Raw genomic sequence first — 20537 nt, 5'->3', positions numbered from 1 at the left:
TGTTTCAGTGGCCACAATATAGAAATATTTCTCCTTGTTCTCTCTCCCATGAGCCAAAACTAAAACTGAGTTAAGTCAATGAGAGCCCTTCATTGACTCACATAGGTTGCAGTTCATGTCCTAAGAGAAAACAATTGACATCTTTTGGAAAAAAAAAAAAAAGGAAAAAAAAAAAAGTTGTTTGGACGCCTGTACTTTAAAAGCAGCGACCTTTGTGGGTCTTTGTTTGATCTGTAATATTTCAGGCATCTATTAAAAGCCACAATTCAATATTATGGCCAATGTAAACCTGCAGGGGACAGTGAAATAAATTATATAGGATGCACTTATATTTCAACAATAGCGTTTCATTACTTTTTCTGATATATTTTTAGATTACAAACAGGTTCCTCAATTTAGATCAATGATTTCACTGGTTTTACTCACTATTTGTAGTTTGATATCAGCATAATTTGTAATCAGATGTTTTAACATCTGTTTTAAAGCTAATATTATGTATAATATAATATACATAGATGTCTGTATATACATAGAGGAGGAGTTTCTTATTATTGTCAGGTTGAGTTAATGTTCAGCCAGGGATTACGCTGTTTGATGTAGAAGCAAAGAGATGTGAATGTTTAATTCTCTATTAATCTTCTCCTTGCCATAATGAGCAAAGGTGTAAATATTAACACCTCTGATTTTCAAGCATTATTTTAAGCTATCATCTATAAATTCACTTTCATAAAGCTTTAAAATAGAGCTACTTTGCCCTTAGTGAACAATTTGGTTTGAATCTTTGATTTACTCATGTTTTTGTTTCCAAGCATTCTGTTTCTGAAATATTTTTGACTACAGCACAAATTTTAGTGTTGGAAATGGCATCTCTGGAATTGTTAAAAGTTAACGGATTAATATTTGTTATTATTTGTTTGCATAGTTTTCATTTTATAAATTATTTGTTGCAGGCTTTGTATTGTTTTTCTGCTTGTAATTGACAGCTTTATAATACCTAGGGGCATATTTGAGGTCTCTTTCTCTTTTCAAACACTCTTCTCCATCCACAGCAATGGCTGTTATTCTTTGTTTCTTTGCTGTCTGTGGAAAGCAGATCAGAGAGTGTTACCGAATGTGGTAGAATATTGTATTCTGTTGCAACTAGCAGTTTACTTAAGCTTTGTAACTAAGCATCCTGCAAAAGCAAAATGCAATTGCCCCAGCAAATCCAATGTTTTCATAAATCATGAAGAAAACTTTTAAGGTTGTGAAAACCTGAAATATTTGTATCCACTTTTTAATTGTTGATGTGCTGATGTCAAGCCACCATGCAGTGTATTTTTAGTAGCTGTCCCCATGACTAGTTATGTGTAGAAATAAGAAGTAAGGGGTATCACTTCTGGCAGAACTGGAGTGAATTAGAAATTCTTTTTTCAAGACAATTTAAAATATTCACTTTTTTAACCTCCTTTAAATCTACCTCTTGCTATATTTTTCAACTGTAGGGATTTAATGCATGATGCCTACATATGTGTACATAATATTCTCTACCTTTTGTCTTTAATATTCCTCGGTTTTTAATTATTAAAGATAAGTATTTGAATTATAAATATTCTAGTTATACAGGAATAGGCAAAGCAGGCACATACCCTCAGGCAAAATTCTTCCATTATCCATAATCCTTCTGCCTCCTGCCTCCATTTCTCTACCTCCTATCTTTATGTCGTCTCAAAAAACACAGAGGCATTCTTTTAAACTAACCTTCTCCTCCCCACTTAAACCATAGAAATCCCTTCTCAATATGTATAGGGGCCTTTTCCTTGAAGTGGGATGTCACACTTGTCCTCAATATAATAAAGTGCTATCTTCAAGGCATTTCTGCATCCGAAACACTCCCCAGAAACCTGCCTAGTCCTCCCATCTAACCAGTCTGAATGTCACAAATCATAGCACAGAAGCTGCTTTATAGTGAATCATTAACATTGTCAGGAATGAGTTGGCAAGGAAAAAAAAAGCTTTCCATTAGAGAACTGAGGGAGAATATACAAATGACAGCATTGTCATTTCTCTTACATTGTTTTATAAAGTGCACAACTGATTAGGAAGAGTTTATTACTGAATATATATGCTGTGTATGCATACATGACAATTTTGTTTTCATCCTGTTCTAAGTATGTATGGATGTGCTTCAGATTAACTGTCCTACTTTAGATTTTTTGAATTATATGAGTAAGTTACATTATGTGCCAAGACTTCCTAGTCTTAACAAATACATTTGGAAACTAAGAGCTAAAAATTCACAAGGTATACATGGAAGATATTTTTAATCTACGTAAAGATTAATAAAGATGTTCCAGAATCCTCTTAGGCAGCTTCTGAAAAGGTCCTTTAGAATAATATTTCTTGAGCATACAGACTCTGTTATCTGATTACAACATGAAGGTATGTAACTCCGGTGTAGATGCTTACTTGTCAATTTTTCTGTTTGGCACAGCTTGAATAGGATAATGTATACTTATAACATGTAATACAATTAGTTCTCTTTTGAGCATCAAATATTGCAAAGAAAGTCATTTTGATCAATACATGTGATGCTTTTTATATAAAAACCTAATATATTTGTGTTGTAAATTAGTTTTTTTCCCCCTTCATATCTTAAAAGACAATTGCATGGAATTATACATGGCTTTGTTGTTCATGGAGATAAAAACGTGTCAAATCATCAGTGGCAAAAACATGTAAGGATATACAGTATACACCTGAAAAAAAAGGAAGACTGATTTTCAAAGAACAAGCTAATTTGCTTTGACAACACTGGTAGCTTTCTTTAAATAGTTGTAAATAGTAATGAAAAGTATGTAAAGCAGACAGTACTCCTCAGAATTTCATGTGAACTTGTGGAAACAATTTTAGCGTGCTTTTTATTTTCTTAGATGCTCAGATGTGCAGTTAGGTCATTCCAGTTACAGGTTTGGTGTAAACCTGGAGGAAGTAAAACATTTCATATGAGTTTTGGATTTAAGTGTGCCAGTGAGCTCAGGCTCTGGCTATATGCTGCCTAGCAGTTGCCAGCCAAAAACAACAATTCCCCAAACTTTCAGTCTCCTACTGGTATTTAGGTGTGGCTTGACTGACAACATTACATAGGCAAAGGGTATCCATTTTTTTTTCTTTTCTCCTCTCAGGTAGGTTGATTGTGCAAGACAGAACAATCTTCATGGTATCCATCAACACAGAAACTACTATTACTGCACAGGGGATCTGCCAGGAATACACAGGCTCCAGAGCACTGGGAAAAGCATGATATCCAAGACATGTCAGTCTAATCATTATAATATTTAGTACATGATTTTGCCACAGAAATCATTACAGTTTGACTCCAAATAGATTTGAGGTGCTGGACAAAACCAATTTCTGTCCAGCTCTCTCAGGATGCGGCAGAAGGGATTTTAAATAGAAGGATATGAATGCTAACAATAACCCTAATAAAAGCAACAATACAAGAATGAGCCTTTTGCTTTGAACAGTGTTTGTTCAAATATTTGTTCAAAAAGATATTTGTATAGAGGTTTGATCTAATGGCTATCTCAATAAGTCCTCTGAGAACTGTACGAGGTCCTAAAATTAAGCCTTAAAGGAGACTGGCATAAGGTAGCTATTATATACTTGTTTCTTATAAGAAGCCTTCATCTTCCTCACAGGAGATGAAACTGCTTGAGCCAGAGCCACTGAATACAGGCATTTTATCTGGCAGTAAGACTTTAAATAGAAATATACTAGAAAAGGAAAGGAGGCAGAACAAGATCCCAAACTCCATCAACTCTCTGAGACAGTATAAGAGGCACGTGGAAGAATTCTAACTTAAACTGACAGTAAGATTTTCCCTGAGCTGACATACTATTTGCTTGATCAAGAAAAAGAAATAAAGATGAGGAAAAAAGAAAGCCCAATGTGATTTACAGACTGCTCATAAAGAACTCTGCCTGATAGAAAAAAAAAAAAGCATGCATATGTGTACATGCATGCATATAATCAAGTATATATTAACTACTGATAAAATTAATTTTAAAAAATAGTTGGAGGGCTTCCCAATGAAATAACTCTGATACCAATTACAGAAAATATTTTTTCTTTATAAAGTGATATTGCTAAAACATTGTTTTCTACATGTGTACAGAAAAAAAACCATAAAATATTTCCCCTAGAAAAACAAGGTAGATTTTTTTTTCTCCTATGAGATTAGTCCTGAGTACAAGGTGAATTTTATCAGAATGCTCTGCAGTTACTCCGAGAATGCAGTCAGGTTATCAGGAAGACAGACAAGCTGGGTATTAAAGTTCTCTGCTTCGTTAATTCCTTAGAGCCTGACCTAGATAGGGTCAATCATTCTCAGTTCTCACTTAAAGTTGCTGTACAGGTTAAATACAATAACCTCAACTGTTTTTCATTTGGCTCACTAGAACACATTATCAGTAGCAGCTATCTAAATTTCAGAAATAAAATTTGGAAGAAATAGTAGTGAAGTGAGCATGGTGACAGTGAACAAAAACTCTTTCCCTTTATCTTCCCATGCCCAAACTTCCTCCCCAGTGATTCAATTTCTAGGTCTTTCTGCATCAATTAAAAATGATGCAAGACTGAGTCTTGAATTTTAGTTGAGAAATGTAAAATATTTCCCAATCATCATATGGATAACATTCATGTTATTCATGGACAGAATAACCATTCATGCCCACATCTTCATTCTTACCTCCCCTTCTTAAAATAGTAGCATCAGTCATGAAGAGAGATGATAAAAATGAATAATAGGTGTTAGCAGAAAGAAGGAAAATACTGTAAACACATGAAAACAGATGGCTCAAGTACCCACTGGGAAAATATACTCTGTACATGACACTGGGCAAATTGAATAACATAGAAGAGCCACAAGTAGTGCACTAGAGCAAGAAGACAAGAGGCAGAGAACAGATAGGAGGATGTTGAAAGGCATGATTCCTATGTGTATGGTTTCTCTGTACAACAAATTCAGCACCAGAACACCATACATATGTGAATGCCTTTAATAAGCCAACTTTCAGTGAGATGGTGGTAATTCTGTGCATATCAGTTATCCAGTCGTGGGGAGTCTGACTGTAACTGAAATCACAGAATGACTTGCAAGTGGGTTTAGAATTCAGAGCAGGAGAGAAATGCTGAATAGGGAAGTAGATTTGGGCAGAGCAGAGTGGTATGGGTAGGGATCGGAAGGGACAGAGGAAGGAATAAAGATGCATCTGTTCCCCTCCCTATCTGTTCTCTTTTTTTAGAATGTAAATTCTTCAAAAAAGCAGAGATCGTTCCTGTCTTTGCTCTGGTATAGTACACAACACATCTTAACCAGATATCTGATACAGATAATAGTTTTCCACAGAATTATTGCTAATGTAATTAAAGATTGTGTTAGGAAAGCTTTATAATGACACATTTCATTCAGAATTTATATTCTGGAACTTACTTCTTAAAAACTGGAAATACTCAGTTTTATAAGATAATATTAATAACTGCACAAACAGATATTTCTTTCATTCATTCATTTTTATTATTGTCTTGAGATAAAACAAGTTTTATATTTTTGGAACCTGCTATCTCATCAGAAAACCTAAGTGCATGAAAGATTTATTTCCAAAATGTCTAGGTGATTATTGATCTACGTTAATGCTTTCATGTATATGCTGATAGCTGACAGAAATTCTTGATTTTGTATTTACTCAGTGGGGCTTTATGTGAAGGTGATGTGGGAGATGCCATTTAAAGCCATAGTATACCACTCATTTACCAATTAAAGATTACCTGGTACCTGCAGTCACAGTGTAATTTGTGTAATGTGTGCTGTGCAACATAAATAGAAATTTTTACCTACAGAATGAAAGAAAAGAAATGCCTCTCTGAATTTTTTATGACAAAAAACAAAGTCTCCTACCATGCCACTTTTCTCCCTAAGGGTAAGGTCGACCTAAAACTCCACCAATATATTTTCAGAGGAAAGGTTGCCAACTTATTGTCAGAGAGAATTAGTAAGAAGAAATATGAGACTTTGCCACCAAGATTAAAGGACCAATAGAAGAAATGGCAAAAAGAAAACAAAACATCCCAAAATCACATAAACATTGGATTGTCTCCTTAAATTATTATTTTCTTCTTTCACCTAAGAGAATTTCTTCTCAGTTATTTTTGTGAAATTTGGTAGCTCTGATTTTCAAAGCGTGCAAACGTTTTATTCTAACTTCATTTAGAGTGAGTGTCCAGTATTTGAATTCCATTTTGCAAGTCTAAATGACTCTAAAGATGTAGAGAATCTCATTTTCAAAAAACACCACCATATAAGCAAGTTCTAAGCCCACATTAGCCATTGAAATAGGTATTGTGACTTAAAAAACATTGCTGATAGTAATGATAAACTCAATGAAAACATATAGAGCTGTAAGTTATTAAACGATTTTGTAAAGGTGAACAAGAACAAATCAAATAAGAGCATAAATAATTGTTATAATGCACTGAAATGAACATATGAAGTTTTTTTGCAATGTATTAAATATATGCAGGAGCAAATGATCAGTTAATCATGACTCCTTACTTATCTATTACCTCTTATTCTCCACTGGGATGTCACTTCCAGTCAAACCCCAACTTTAGTCTCCATTGCCCATTTACTGCACTTTCAAGTAAAAGCATTTGTATTGAGCTGAATTTGATTGTCTATATAAAATGTCAGAATTCTTCTACATTTGTAAGAAGGACATTTGACACCCAAGTCCCCAATGAAATTTAATGTATTTGTGTAAATTTGTGTAAATAGCACCAATTACATCATTAGTAAACTGCTTACCAGTTGTACAGACCAAAAAACAAACAATAGAGTAACAGAAGAATTTAGAAGCATAGATTTTCCCTTTCATCCCAGGGTTCACAGTTCAGAAATATGCATTTTTGACTCCCCAAAGAGAAGAGAAGAGCTAGTTGCTTTTTCTTCTTTTTGTTTGGTTTTGTTTTGTTTTCCCACAGGAATGGTAAAGCAGAGTGGAGTAGGCCAGAGAATGAGGTCTGTGGTGTGCTGCTGGCTCAGTCAGATATAATATCCATGTCAAGTTCCTTCATTACCTCATTCCTCCTACATCAAGAAGAAGCCAATGTAAATTATGAAATGAAAAATATGTGGTCTTTCAAGTTCAAAACTCCTTGCATAGACGTTGCATCAGCCATTCATCCACCAGTATACACTATTTCGTCAAACTAGGCAATTTGATGAACCTCTTATGAAAGCGTAAAATGTAACTAATATAAGTAAAAAGTCCAGAAAGTTGCATTTTGCAAATGTTCCCTCTTCTGTCTGTCTTGGTTTGCTTTATTATTTGCAAAAGGAATCTCATCTCAGATGCAGCATCTGTTTTTCAATAAAGTCCTGCTTTTTACCCAATTTTCCAGCTGGATTGACTGAAGCAAAAGGAGGTCAAGTGACTTGCCAAGGTCAGATGGCAATCCAGTGCTTTACCAAGGATTAGAATTTAGGAACCTCCTGATTAATAGAACAAATAACCTCCATGCACCAAATCCTCATGGGATGGGGAAGTCACAAAACTGGGTAGGATTAACCAGAAAGGACTTGTCTGCCTGGCTAAGCAAAACATACCCAGCACAGAAGAAATACAAACATTTTCAAGTTGCTGAGGCATAATACATGTGTGCTTGTGTTATTTGTGGAGGTCTTTAAAAGACCAGGAAAAATTACTTAAAAATAGAATAACTCATCCCAATCCACAATTATAATTATTTAAAGGGTCTCAGCCACAGGCGCTGGAGATTTGCCCTGCAGAAAGTCCTGTCTCTTCACAAAAGGGCACTTTGCTCAGAACAGCAAATAAACAAACATTCCAGACATGCCTTATGTTCCAGCAGCAGCACATTTTAAACAAATCTTACTAGTTACAGAGCAGAAATGGAAACTGTCTGTTTTGATTTAAATCTGTCCCTGAGCAATTTCCATGAGTTAACACAGCAGAAGTACAAGCACAGGAACAAATAAACAAACAAACAAAGAAACTTGAGCTTGCCTCTAACGACTAAACCACCACCAGTTTCCAAAACACAATCATAGAACTGCCCATTCCTGCACCACAATTAGCAGCAGCTTACAATGGAGGCAAACCACTCCACCCCAGCAAAGGGAGAGGGCGTTGAAATGCTAATTGCACACAAAACTTCGGTGGTGCTGGTGATTAATATACTTATTGTTAAACTTGGAATGACAAAGAGTATAATATAGCAGTGCTTTTGTGTCCTCTGGCTGTTCAAAAGTGTCTCCTTGCACTTTCTTTGAGTGCCAGAATTACTCAACTTCATTTTACGGTTTTCACTTGCACTGAATAGACAGGAGACGTGGAAGAACAGCTATTGAAGTATTTTAAATTACGCAAAATAGGTAAGGCTTTTTGTTTCGTTTTGTTTTGCTTTTTTTTTTTTTTTTTTTTCTTGTTTGTTTAGGAAACCTGCAGTGAGGAGGATAGAGACAATACTAGGATATGTTCTCCTAGGTGAAAAAAGAATGGAAGAAGACCTGGAGTTCATTTTAATCATCAGGGTCCTTGTTTCTCACTTTTTCAACTTTACTCAAGGCATGTTTATTCACTCAAGGCAACTCATTCATATAAACGGCAAGATCTCCAGCACAACAAGCCAAAATAAGAATGTATCTGTTTAAGAAGATGAACACCAAATTGACTTTTACTGGTTGCAACTATATGCTTAACTTTAAACATCCCTTGAAATTTTTTTTCTGAGCAAAGCAATTTTGCATCTTTCAGGATCAGGCTTTCAGAGGCTAATTGCTGCAGAAAGATTTTCAAGGGAGAGGATTCTCATCCCCTCTGTAAAGCAAGCTCCTAATTCATTTCTGTGCAATACATGAGAATAAACAGCGCAATCAGTATTTACAGATCCCTGGTATGTGGCTGTAGCCACATTTTTATATATGATAAATAGCTAAGTCAAAGGAGCGTACTATAGATCACAGGTGCTGAGGGTCATGTTTTAGAGGGAAATACTGATAACAGGTGGACAGTTGGACTGGATGATCTTAATGGTCTTTTCCAACCTTGGTGATTCTGTGATTCTATCATGGATTCCATGAATAAGACTTGGTAAAGACAGGACACTCAGCTTCTCTGTCAAGAAACTTAAGGTTGCTGACCTCAGACTGAAATGTCTTGGTTCTTTGCCTATCACAATTGTCATTAGTTGTTTACGGTTGACAGTAAAATTTATTGGCTGTATATTAAAATCAAACAAGTAAACAAACACACCTATATAATAATCAGTAGTCAGGACACTGTGATTAATGTAGTTTCTGCAGCAAGGTCTTGCTGACTTTTAAATATCATCTGATTACCAGAATGAGGACAAGGAATACCAAAGCAGGGCTAAGGAGTACTGTTTCTGCTCAACTGGATGGACAGCCATGGAGGAGGAGGAAAGAGAAGATGATAAATAAGAGCCCATGAAGCTCCAGAAAGCTGAGCTCTGATAGCATAGCTCCAGGGTACAACAGCAGTAGAAAGCAGAGATTGCTGGAATTAGCTTTAACTAATCAATTTGGAAAGCATCTGTGATTTTAACAGCTGGTTCAGTCAAGCAGGACTACACAAATGCAGCACGGTATGTCACAGGAAGTAGTCTTAATTTGTTTAAGTTAGGATCTATTCAACAGTTCACTCACTCTCCTTGGAAATGAGATATGAGACTTAGATCCTTTAAAAGAGCTACTATTTATTTACTTCTTCAGATTACTGAATAAAAATTAGCCAAAGAGCAAAACATAGCATCAGTATTCCTATTTCCAGGAGCATTAAATGACGATTTGGCTTTACACATTTTTTTTAGGGTTGCATACTGCTAAAAGAGATTGCCATTTGTATCCAACTTTTTGAGACAGATTTTTCTTCTAAATATACTGTCCTCCACAACGATGCACATCCTGACTCAGAGAGGAGTAAACAAGACATTCAAAACAGGAGAGCTGGAGTAGGTATTGGTTCCTTCAGCACAAGTTCTGAGTGCCATTTTATATCATCCCCACGGGACTGACAGATTTGGCACAGGATGTATCAAAGATATGCATTTCTGAAATGACAGGTGAAGTAATCCTTGGCATCTCAAGCACAAGTATGTACTTAAGTTCACTTTATCTGTATATACTTCATAAAAGTAACTATGTGAGAAATATGTTCAAAGGAGACAGAGGTATTTCAAAGGAAGGAGTTTAGAACCTAATAAGAAGCACAGTTTCTGCAGCATCATATCCTCTGTGTTACATTTTTCAGAACGCACCCTACCTCGAACAACTCTGTATCTAGGAAATGTTATCTCTGTGTCATCTGCTTGAGTTCAGAGTCTTCCTGTATTGCAGTAAAGGAAAGTTCAGATGGTGCCACTGGTATCTTTCCAACTGTTCAGATTCACTTCCCTAATAGACATGTTTAAGGCTCAATCTATGTATCACAAACAGTATCACATCTTTAAATAAAATGCAAAACTGACCTCTATCCGTAGCAACAAATTAAAATCCAGTCCTCCAGCTTACGCAGCGAGGCCTTGAAAGTCCACTGCTGCACTGAGTATGTGTGTCTCAGACCCATACCTAATGAGCAACAGGAGAAACTACTGTCTAAATGCAGTGGTGTAACACGATGGGAAGCACAACACTGACAGCAGAATAGCAAGATCCCAGGCTGCAGCAAGTGAGGATTTGCTCAAAAGCAACAGCTGTGGGCACAGAAATAAGGGAAAAAAAACTACTTCTCTCCAGAAGGCCTCACATATGCAGAGATCTCCAGAGAGATACCCTTGCCTCCATTGCCAATCCTTAAATGAAGTCTGGCAAGGGGTGGATCCTCGTTCCACCCCTTCTGATCACTTGGAAAACTACTTCATGGGATAGGTACAGCAGAAGGGAAGATAAACAGTACAGAGAAAAACCATCTAAAGAAACAAGTGGAGAAGTGAAAATACTGATGAAGTAGTATGCATTCAATACTTTTGGACCCTTATGAAGTGTTTGATTGAATTTTCAGTAGTAGAACTTACAGTGTGTGCTTCTTTCAGTGGAAAAGTTGTTACTACTCATCTATGCAAACTACCAGCAGTCTCTCCTTCTGGTTCACAGGTATCCTAGTACCATCAAAAGGCACAGGCTAAATTTTCCACTATCTTTATTTCAGCATCTCTGGAATCTGTGTCTCACAGTAAAGCCTCTTTATCCCAAAAGGAAGAAACCTGATTGAGATAGAAGCTGATTTATTAAAAGAAATGTGAGATAATACAGAATAATTAAGAATAATAACTCAAACAAAGAATAAATTAGAGGAGAGAGAGTCAGTCTGAGCCTTTATCAGCATGCTCTGCATGGCTGGCCTCCCGGGAAAGATCAGAGAACTTCCTCCTCATCTGGGATCAGAAGATCATGTCTCCCAGACTGGAAATCATGTGTAAAACTGACTCTTCTAGAAAGCACGGCACACAGGAAGTACAACCAGCACTGTGCTTAAGCATCAGACAGATCAGACAGTCTGTTGCATGTTGCCCTAATATGGAATACTGATAAAACCAGGACAGTACCTTTACTTTATAGACACCTTAAATTTATCTTGAAATATTTGAAGGCAGCCCCAGGGCTGTTTTTGTCACTGCACTGGTTTATACTGGATCCTATGGGAAGGTTTGTCAATAGCCAAAAGGCAGCAGTGCTGCAACCATTGCCTTCTTCTCTGGTGGTGATCTGGCACTGCACCAGCCTACATTGGAGGACTTTGCAAGTGGGGAGGCTTGCCCAATTTCTGGTCCTTTGATGGCAGCTGACACAAGGAACTGAGTCAGAAGAGACAAATCGATCCATTTGTAAATGGAAAAGTGACATTTCCTGACTTGGCTATAGAAATACAAGCAACACTTCTTTTTAAACAATCATTTTTTTTCAGTTGCTTAGAACTGTGCAAAAACATTAATATCTTGGGGTAAACTTCCTTGGAAAACAGTCTTGGATTTACAATTTTTTTTTTTCCCCAAAAGGTTTGCAAGACCAGCTTGGTTGTTTTCATGTTTGAGTGAAGGTTGTTTGACTATATTTTTAAAAAAATAACCTGTATTTAGTTGAGAATACAGGAACAAATAGCTTGAAGAATATGAAAGGAAGGGTGCCTGGGTGCTTATATATAAATAAGATGAACTGACGTAAAATATGCAGGAGCTGCTGAAAGCCAAGGTTTCTGAAGGTGATAAGGCTAGGATGATGACACTAGGATGATGAAGAAGTGGTAAGCAGATGTCTGGCACACTGAGAAACAGGAGAAAACACAGACCAAGAAAGAGATTAGGCTTGGTAGACAAATAGAAATGTTCAAGTCCTAAAGCATTCTAGAATCTCCCTGTCTGGAGATATTTAAAACCTGCTTGGACACTTTCCTGTGTAACCTATTGTAGGGAACTTACTTTCACAGAGGGTTGGACTAAGTGATCTCCAGAGGTCCCTTCCAACACTTACAAATCTGTGATTGTGACTCCGTGATTTCCCAAAATGTAGAAGTGAATTCAGAATTCTAGAATTCTTACCAGCTTTCTGTTTATGGCAAATATTTATTGAATAATAAACAAAGCATGCCAAACACCTGCCATGCAAAAGAGGACAATAGAGTAGCAGAATAACTTTCTGTGGTACTGGAGCATGGTCCTCCATTGCACTAGATGTTGATGAGAGAGATAAGTAGGTAGAAAGCTGTCCAACTGACCAATGTTGATATTAGTATGATGTGATATGATGACATTTGTTTTTCTGTTATCTAATGAAGAAGTACTCAGAAGCCTCATAAAAATTGCCCTCGTGAAACTACTCACTCCTGCTGACATGTCCAAAATCAGTTATGCAATTATAATTAATCAAATAAGCTTCTGTTTTATGATACAGTCATTAACAGTGAAGTCTTCCATTATGTTTCCATGGGGCTGTGTATCATGCAATGTACTGGTAAGCTTTACTCTCAAAGAAGGGATGGGTTTAGAAGTCCAAAAGGTGAGGATGCCCTAGAGATGCCCTAAAGGCAGTTCTTCATACAGTATACAAGAAATCATACAGCAGAAAAACTTGGCAGCACAAGTACTCCTTGATGGAATCTAAAGAATCAGATAAATTTAATGTGGTCGATAGCCCTACTCTAGGGAGGTTGAGGCTTAAGATATTAAGGATCCTATTTTCTGCAGAATGGCTCATTTACTGTATGTATATCTTGTAATGAATAAGAAAATGAAAAAAAAAAAAAAAAAATAAGGCAACTAATCCAAATAATTTCTCTTTCTGTCTCTGTTGCCAAAATCAGGTTTTGTAAAGCTGGCTACTACTTGTGTGTTTCTCATTTTATGATGCTTAGTCTAACATTCTGGGGCTGATCTGAATAATATATAGTAAATAAGTATTGAGACCATCCACTGAGTAATAAGAATAAAAACTATATTGAATCACTACTCATTAAGTGAGCATCTGTCCATTCTGTGAACTGAACGAGGCAGCAGTACTGGTGAAAAACATGATGGCATCCTATTATTAAAGACTTTATCTTAGTGTATGCAAGGGAGACAAATTAGCATAGCATACTTTGCCTTACTAATTTTAATTTTTCTCTTACTGAAGATTTTGACTTTTCGGCTAGAAGATTCTCTTGCCATTGTTGTATATGTATGTTAAACAAAAGGTCCTGGACTATATAACCTGAGATACACTGCAGAAGGTGATTACAAACTATCTACATGGGTTCACTATTTTATATTTCATATTCTATATAAGATGTTTTTCTCCTTACAATAAATAAGGAAAATTATTTCTGATTCTTGTGAATAGGTGCATAAGCATATGATTAAATTTTTTTTTGAAAGGGAAATAGTTATGACATCATAGTTCGAGAGTGAACAGAGTTTACTTTCTGCTTTTTCCTTCTCTAAAAAGGATAAAAAATCAAGCATAAATTCTACAACTATTTATTAATCCCTTATTCACTGTGACAGGCAAGGGAACACAGATATAGTAATCGACCAGTCAGGCATCTGGTACGCACTGGGAGTCATGAAATAGATCTCAGCAGGCTGAACACTGCGCACCCACGCATTGTACAATGCTGTGATTACATTAGGTAGGTGGTTCAGGAAACAGTGAATTTCAGATAAGCGGGAGTCCTGTATAATGCATGGTGGGATTTGCAGGATTTTGTTTGGACACATCCTATAATTTTATGCCTGGTATAATGTCTGATTGGCTTGCATTTTGGTCCACTGAGAATCCAGACTCCTTAGAAAAATGGAATACTTTCTGCAAAAACCTTGGATCTTTATAATATATTCTAGATTTCAGAGAATCCATTTCAGGAGAAATAAATAAATCACAGCTGATTACATCGTGTTCTCTCCATTTCTGTGACTGAAACCAAAGCAATTTATGAGTCACATTTTTATTGCATGAAATGTAAAACATCTATAGAACAAAAGTGAGTTATAAAAGAACAGTCTATAACCTTACTCCATCTTTAATAGAAAGAAAAAAATTGTCATTATCCCATATAGGCAACATCATACTTATGTTAATAGTATTTTGTCTGCATATTAATGGTAAAGCTCATCAGGATTGTTAACTGTGTCATCCAATGGACTGCTCTTCCTCACATTTGGTCATAAGTTGCTGCTTTCAGGCATTTTATAGGTTCACCTATGTTATATGGTAATTATACCTTACATTCGTGCTGTATATTTAAATAAAAAATCTGTGTTAATTACGATGTTACTTATGACACCTGGAGTATTGTGTCCAGTTCTGGGCCCTTTAGTGTAAAAAAGACAGGGATCTCCTGGAAAGAGTTCAGCAGAGTGCTACAAAGATGATAGAGGGCCTGGAGAGCACCTGTCAAAGGCGGAGTGACCTGAGTCTGTTCAGTCTTGAGAAAAGAAGACTGAGAGGGGATTTGATCAGTGTCTGTAAATATCTAAGGTGTGGGAGGCAAAGTGACAAGGCCAGAACTCTTTTCAGCAGTGCGTGGTGATAGGACAAGGGGAAATGGCCTCAAACTGAAGCATAGGAATTTCTGCACAAATGTGTGCAAGTGACTTCTGTGATTCTGTGATGACAAACATAGGCACTGCTTTGCAAGAAGTATGAAACCCTGACATGGAGTAGCTGCAAATGATTTCATGGGAGTATATAAAGCTGAACACTTTGTGGAGTCACTCCCAATGTTACCAACTAGTGGCCCATACTACTTTTTGCATAAAACATTCTCCATGTGGTTTCACTTCAGCAGAGTACTGTCTCTGCCATTCTTTCCACATTAAGACATGGGATAGGTTAAGCTGAATTTTCACAATTCTAGTCCAGAACTGTCAGATCTGATTTTTTTTTTTTAATAACTGATTATATTCTGCTTGAACCTCTAAGTAAAAAGGATTAGCAAGTTTATTTCTTTGTAGAAGGAATCTTCCAAAATATACTTTTCTTTAGGTTTTATCCTTCAGTTAAGTGACTCTGTTGATCCTGGTTGCTTAGGTAGCTGCACCTCTGTTTCATTGTGAATTGCAATAATTTTTCTTCAAGATGAGAGGTCTAGAGCCTTTTCATAGAATCACAAACTTTTAGGGGTTCTAAGGAACCTCTAGAGATGATTGAGTCCAGCCCCCCTGCAAAGCAGGTCCCCTACAGCAGGCTGCACAGGTAGGCGTCCAGGTGGGTTTTGAATATTTCCACAGAAGGAGAATCTACTGCCTCCCTGGGCAACCTATTCCAGTGCTTCATCACCCTTATTGTGAAGAAGTTCCTTTGCATATGGGTGTTGAACTGCCTACACTCCAGTTTATGGCCGTTTCCCCTTGTCCCTTTTATAGAAGATGCAAACAGGGAAGATAAATATGTACATGTGCAAGGCATCCACAGGAGTCTTTATGCTACCTTAGACATCATGTCAGAATTTATGTTAGTTCTCAATGGGTTGACCAAATAGCACTCGTTTTTCCTTTTTCTTCAACAGGCTGTTCAGGGAGATTTCGTTCAGGACAAGGGATTTCCAATCAGCCAGTTTTCATGACCTCACTAAGAGAACTGACAAAGGCTTAGTCCAGTGTATAAAAACCCCAAATTGTGAAGAGTTGGATCAGGTGCACCTCAGAAATACTGTTCCTAGGAAAAGTGCTTTGTGTACTCCCAAATTTGGCTTACTAATTATTAGTTGTTTGTATCTTCAAAACAAGCGACTCTTTTCTCTTTAAGCATTAAACAAATAATGCTGTTATCTTTTATAATATCACTGGATTGTAGATGTAGCATGATGTTTTGATTAGTGTACCATTACACACATCTCTGAGAGCTATTGTCTCAGATCGTGGTAAGATATCATTGGAACTATTTACAAATCATAATTGATAGCTTATTGTTATATTTTTGCAAAGGTTGGCAACCACCAAAATTAAATATTCATGAAAGTTTAACATAAATGTATCATTTTACCTGTCTTTTGTGAGCTGACAGAGTCCAGATTCTCCTATATTTTGCTTGTAGGAGTAGGAAGAGATGCTAAGTTGAGGGCTATTCCTTCTGTGGGTTCAACATAGCACAGCTATGGTAAATTGGAGCATATTTGTTGGAACCTTCTTTTATGAATTAAAAATAGTTATGCCTTCCCGTGATGAAATACACAGAAACAAGCATGGCAAGACATAAAGGTATGACCAGAGGCTGCAAAGAAAAGAGTTATCTCCTGGTCAAAAAAAGGACCATAGCTATCTCTGCTATAAATAGAGATGTGCAGCACAAGAATGCTGAGTCAGCTTAAAAATTTTTTTACATCATCTTGGAAATGGAACTATGGGTAACTGTGATAGAGTTCAGTAACAAAGAATTAGAATTAGAATTAGAATTAGAATTAGAATTAGAATTATTCTAGAAAATCTTAAAAATTTAAGGTGAAAAGGTATTTATGCCTGTTTCCCTCCAGACCCAGGCTGGAATATGCCTTCCTAATTTCTTCGGCTTCAACTTTGATTGAAACAAATTTTTAAGAATGTGTCCCATCACTGGCTCTTCTGGGTATTTGAAAATCTGGCCACTAAGTGTAGATATCTGAATAGATTCCAAGCTCTGTCAAACATCTGACTCTGTATTTCTCTCCTTTTGTTCTGTACATTTTGTTTGACTTTTAAGCTTCTTTACCTTTGTTTCTCCATCCTTCAAAACAACATACAATAAGCAACAACAAACACACAGGCATGCACAATTCCTTATTTTATCCCAACTATGTTAATGAGAGGGACTAATACAAAATTTAAATTAAAATATTCTGAATCTCAGAAGTAAGGTGTGAATAAACACCTCAAGGCTAAGGGAGAAAGAAATCCTTTAAAACTAAGGTATCTTAATTGACTCCATTGGACCTAGGCTAATTTACATCAACAGAGGATTTGACTTGAAATGATTACATGCCTTATCTGAAATAGTTCAGCACTGGAAACACTGGAGTGGAAATCTTACAAGCAGCAGCATCATTATGAGATTTCTAGTATCTCTCTCTTCAAGTTGTGCTGCCTTAAAGGAAAAGATGCATGCCAGGACTGAGTAATAACTCTGACAGATTCCCTCATTCATGGCACTGAGAACTGCAGCTGGACTGGGGCAGTCAGAATCCTGGTGATCTCTTGCCCCAGTAAATTCCCCACCACCATGTAGCCAAAAGCCAACCTCTCCCAGAATACTAAATCCACTGAAGCAGAACCTCTGCAACAATTTATAGCAGGTTCCTAGGTGCTTAGCAGCCATAGTGCTTTTCTTGTTTATGGCCCATAGTTTCCTCAGCCATACTCTGTAATTTCCTTACTGAGGTCTTACTCTCAGGTCTGCATATATTTACATGTTTTACTCTGTAAGCTTTTAAGCAGCAAATTATACAAAATAGAGGTGAGACCTCTGGTAGTTGAGTCTTCCTTTTATTGTTTCCATTGTATTTGTGTCTGGAAAATAAATAAGAATCTGAATTGACATAAAATAAATGACAGTTCAGGTTCTATAGGTTCATGTTTATGACATGATTGGCGCACAGCCACTGCAGCTATTTCATAGTCTACAAGATGTCCTTGATTTGTTCTTCCACCAGTATGATAACAAGCACATATAATCTTTGCATACTCTGCTAACAGGCTTCTAGTCTCTGTCTGATTTTATATTCAGCTTTTACATTGCTCTTTGCAGAACTCTCTAAGCTCTCTTAAATAATCTGTATTTGCCATCTATATTGTTCTGATCTTCCAGCCTAAGTTAGATGAACATAAAGAGAAATGTAAGTAAAGAAAATATGATAAATCAAGATGATTTTGAAATCACAGAATTAAAGGTTCCTCTTTGGTAAAAAGGATGTAACTTTTCTTCCAAAAGTATACTAACAATGATAGCCCAGTTGTACTTCAAATATTTTCTGATATGTAAAAACATATTCTGCTCCTTTTGAAAGTAATTACAAAGAAAAGCCATATAACACCAGTAGCAGTAGCAAAGAATTGGATGCATCCATGTCAGCACAGTTAGATCTTTCAGCTGCTTTTCAGACATTAGTCAGGAGATTTTTGTCTCTTTCTAAAGATCTCTCAGAATTAGTTTTGGTGTTTGTGGCATGGCTCCGTTATTTCCTTACTGAGTATTGAAGCCTAATGAAGATATTGTTTTGATTGTTCTTTCCCTCAGGGCCATGACGTAGACTTCCGGGGGCTCTCATTTTGTTTAACCACTTCCTAGGAAGCAAAGACAGTTGAAATTTCAGCCTGGTGAAATCTACTTGCACACCCTGTAGCCCTAGAAAGGTCAGATGCAACGTTGTCCTTGCTCAGGCTACTGAGTATGCAAGCAGATTTTGTAAAGGGAGGAGAGCTGGCTACAATGCAGTAGAGAAAGAAGCAAAATCAACAAAATGGGAAAGTGATAGGAATTTTGTAATGAGGACTATCGTCTGCCATTCAGCTCATGTGGAAGCAGAATGACTGGATTCCAAGTAGCTGTTCTTTAGTCACATAACATCCTTGTCCATGGATTCTTTCTTTGCCTTTACTTTGCTTAAGAGATGACATCCATTTCTACCTGCCATGGATATGGTTACTCTAGGCTTTTTTTTCTGGTTTCTGCAGTATGTCATATAGCAAGCCTCTCTTTGTCTTAATTTGAAATAGCAGCCTGCAAAATACTGGAATCTCTCTGAGAGCAACCCTTTGCCTAATTTTCTCTGACTGCAGGGGCTTCCTAGTTTCTAGCTAGAAAACTGATCTGTGGGATGATATATTCAAAGATGGAATGAAGTGTCAAAATCCCACTAGAATTCAGCACGCTTTAACTTTTTTGTTAAATTCCTCCAGTTCCTCTGAAAATCTCAACCAGACGAATAGGGACCAGGCTAAGTGTGGCTTAGTTTTCAGGATGGATAGTGACCATTTTTTCTCATGCAGTTGTCCGAACAAAATGAAAATGAGGCTTGTGACATTATTATCTGCTACTGACAATCTACTTTCATTTTCTCGAAATTTCTAACTACTTAGAATTCTATCTCCTTGCAGTAATTAAGGAGAGTAAAGGTTATTTTGCTCTTTTGATCAAAAACTGAATTTACTTTGTGTTATTGTAAAAGCAGGAAATATAATAGCAAGTTATTTTACATTCTTTTCATCTGCATTCAAAATTATTATTTAGTGGAGATTTTCTACTTCATTTTCAAGTAATGAGAATATACAAAGCTAGCAAGATTATATCACCATCATTTCCCTCAAAGATGTTTTTGTAATTATATGAGAAATTAATCTATATTAAACTTCAGAAGCTACTGTTCTTAGGTGAATGGCACTAGAAAGTTGACTTTCTAGTAGCATTATGATTGGCTTGAGAGCAAACATCCAGAATATGCTGAAAGTTTAAGGCAGTTCAGGTAGTGGATTAATTTTAAGCATTCACAGTCAAAGAAGCCAGTGAAGTAGATAAGACAATAAAAAAGTCAACTAGCACGTGCAATGCCTTCGTCTGTTGTCCAGAAAATATGTAGATACTTTCAATAAGCAAGATTGTAGGATTGCTCTTTGGTGTCCAAGTGAAAAATGTACAGGATAGAGATGTATTTGAATAAATACATCTTCAAATTATGCATTATAAGACTTGAGCATTGTACATATAGATATATATATCAAAGAATACAGAGGAAGAGATCAGCCTCCAGAAACACCATATTCATCTTTAGGGCTACACTTCAATTTCTTGAAGTTGAATGGACTTTTTAGAGGGAGCTATAATTTTACAGAACATTAAAAATTAGAGAGTTTACCTTCATAAAAGTCAGGAAAATTTTGACTTTGAAGTAGAGGTAGTCAGGAAATTCAAGTCAAGTAATGATTCAGACTTTCAAAGTGGTGGTGGTGAAAAGAGATGCAAAAAATTGCTGGAAATGTTTATAGTGAAAAGAAAGTAGAATGCTTAAAATTTTCAT

Source organism: Lagopus muta, chromosome 6 (assembly GCF_023343835.1).
Source record: "Lagopus muta isolate bLagMut1 chromosome 6, bLagMut1 primary, whole genome shotgun sequence".
Lineage (NCBI taxonomy): Eukaryota > Metazoa > Chordata > Aves > Galliformes > Phasianidae > Lagopus > Lagopus muta.
The sequence above is the reverse complement of the archived record's forward strand: the minus strand, read 5'-3'. Positions refer to the sequence as shown.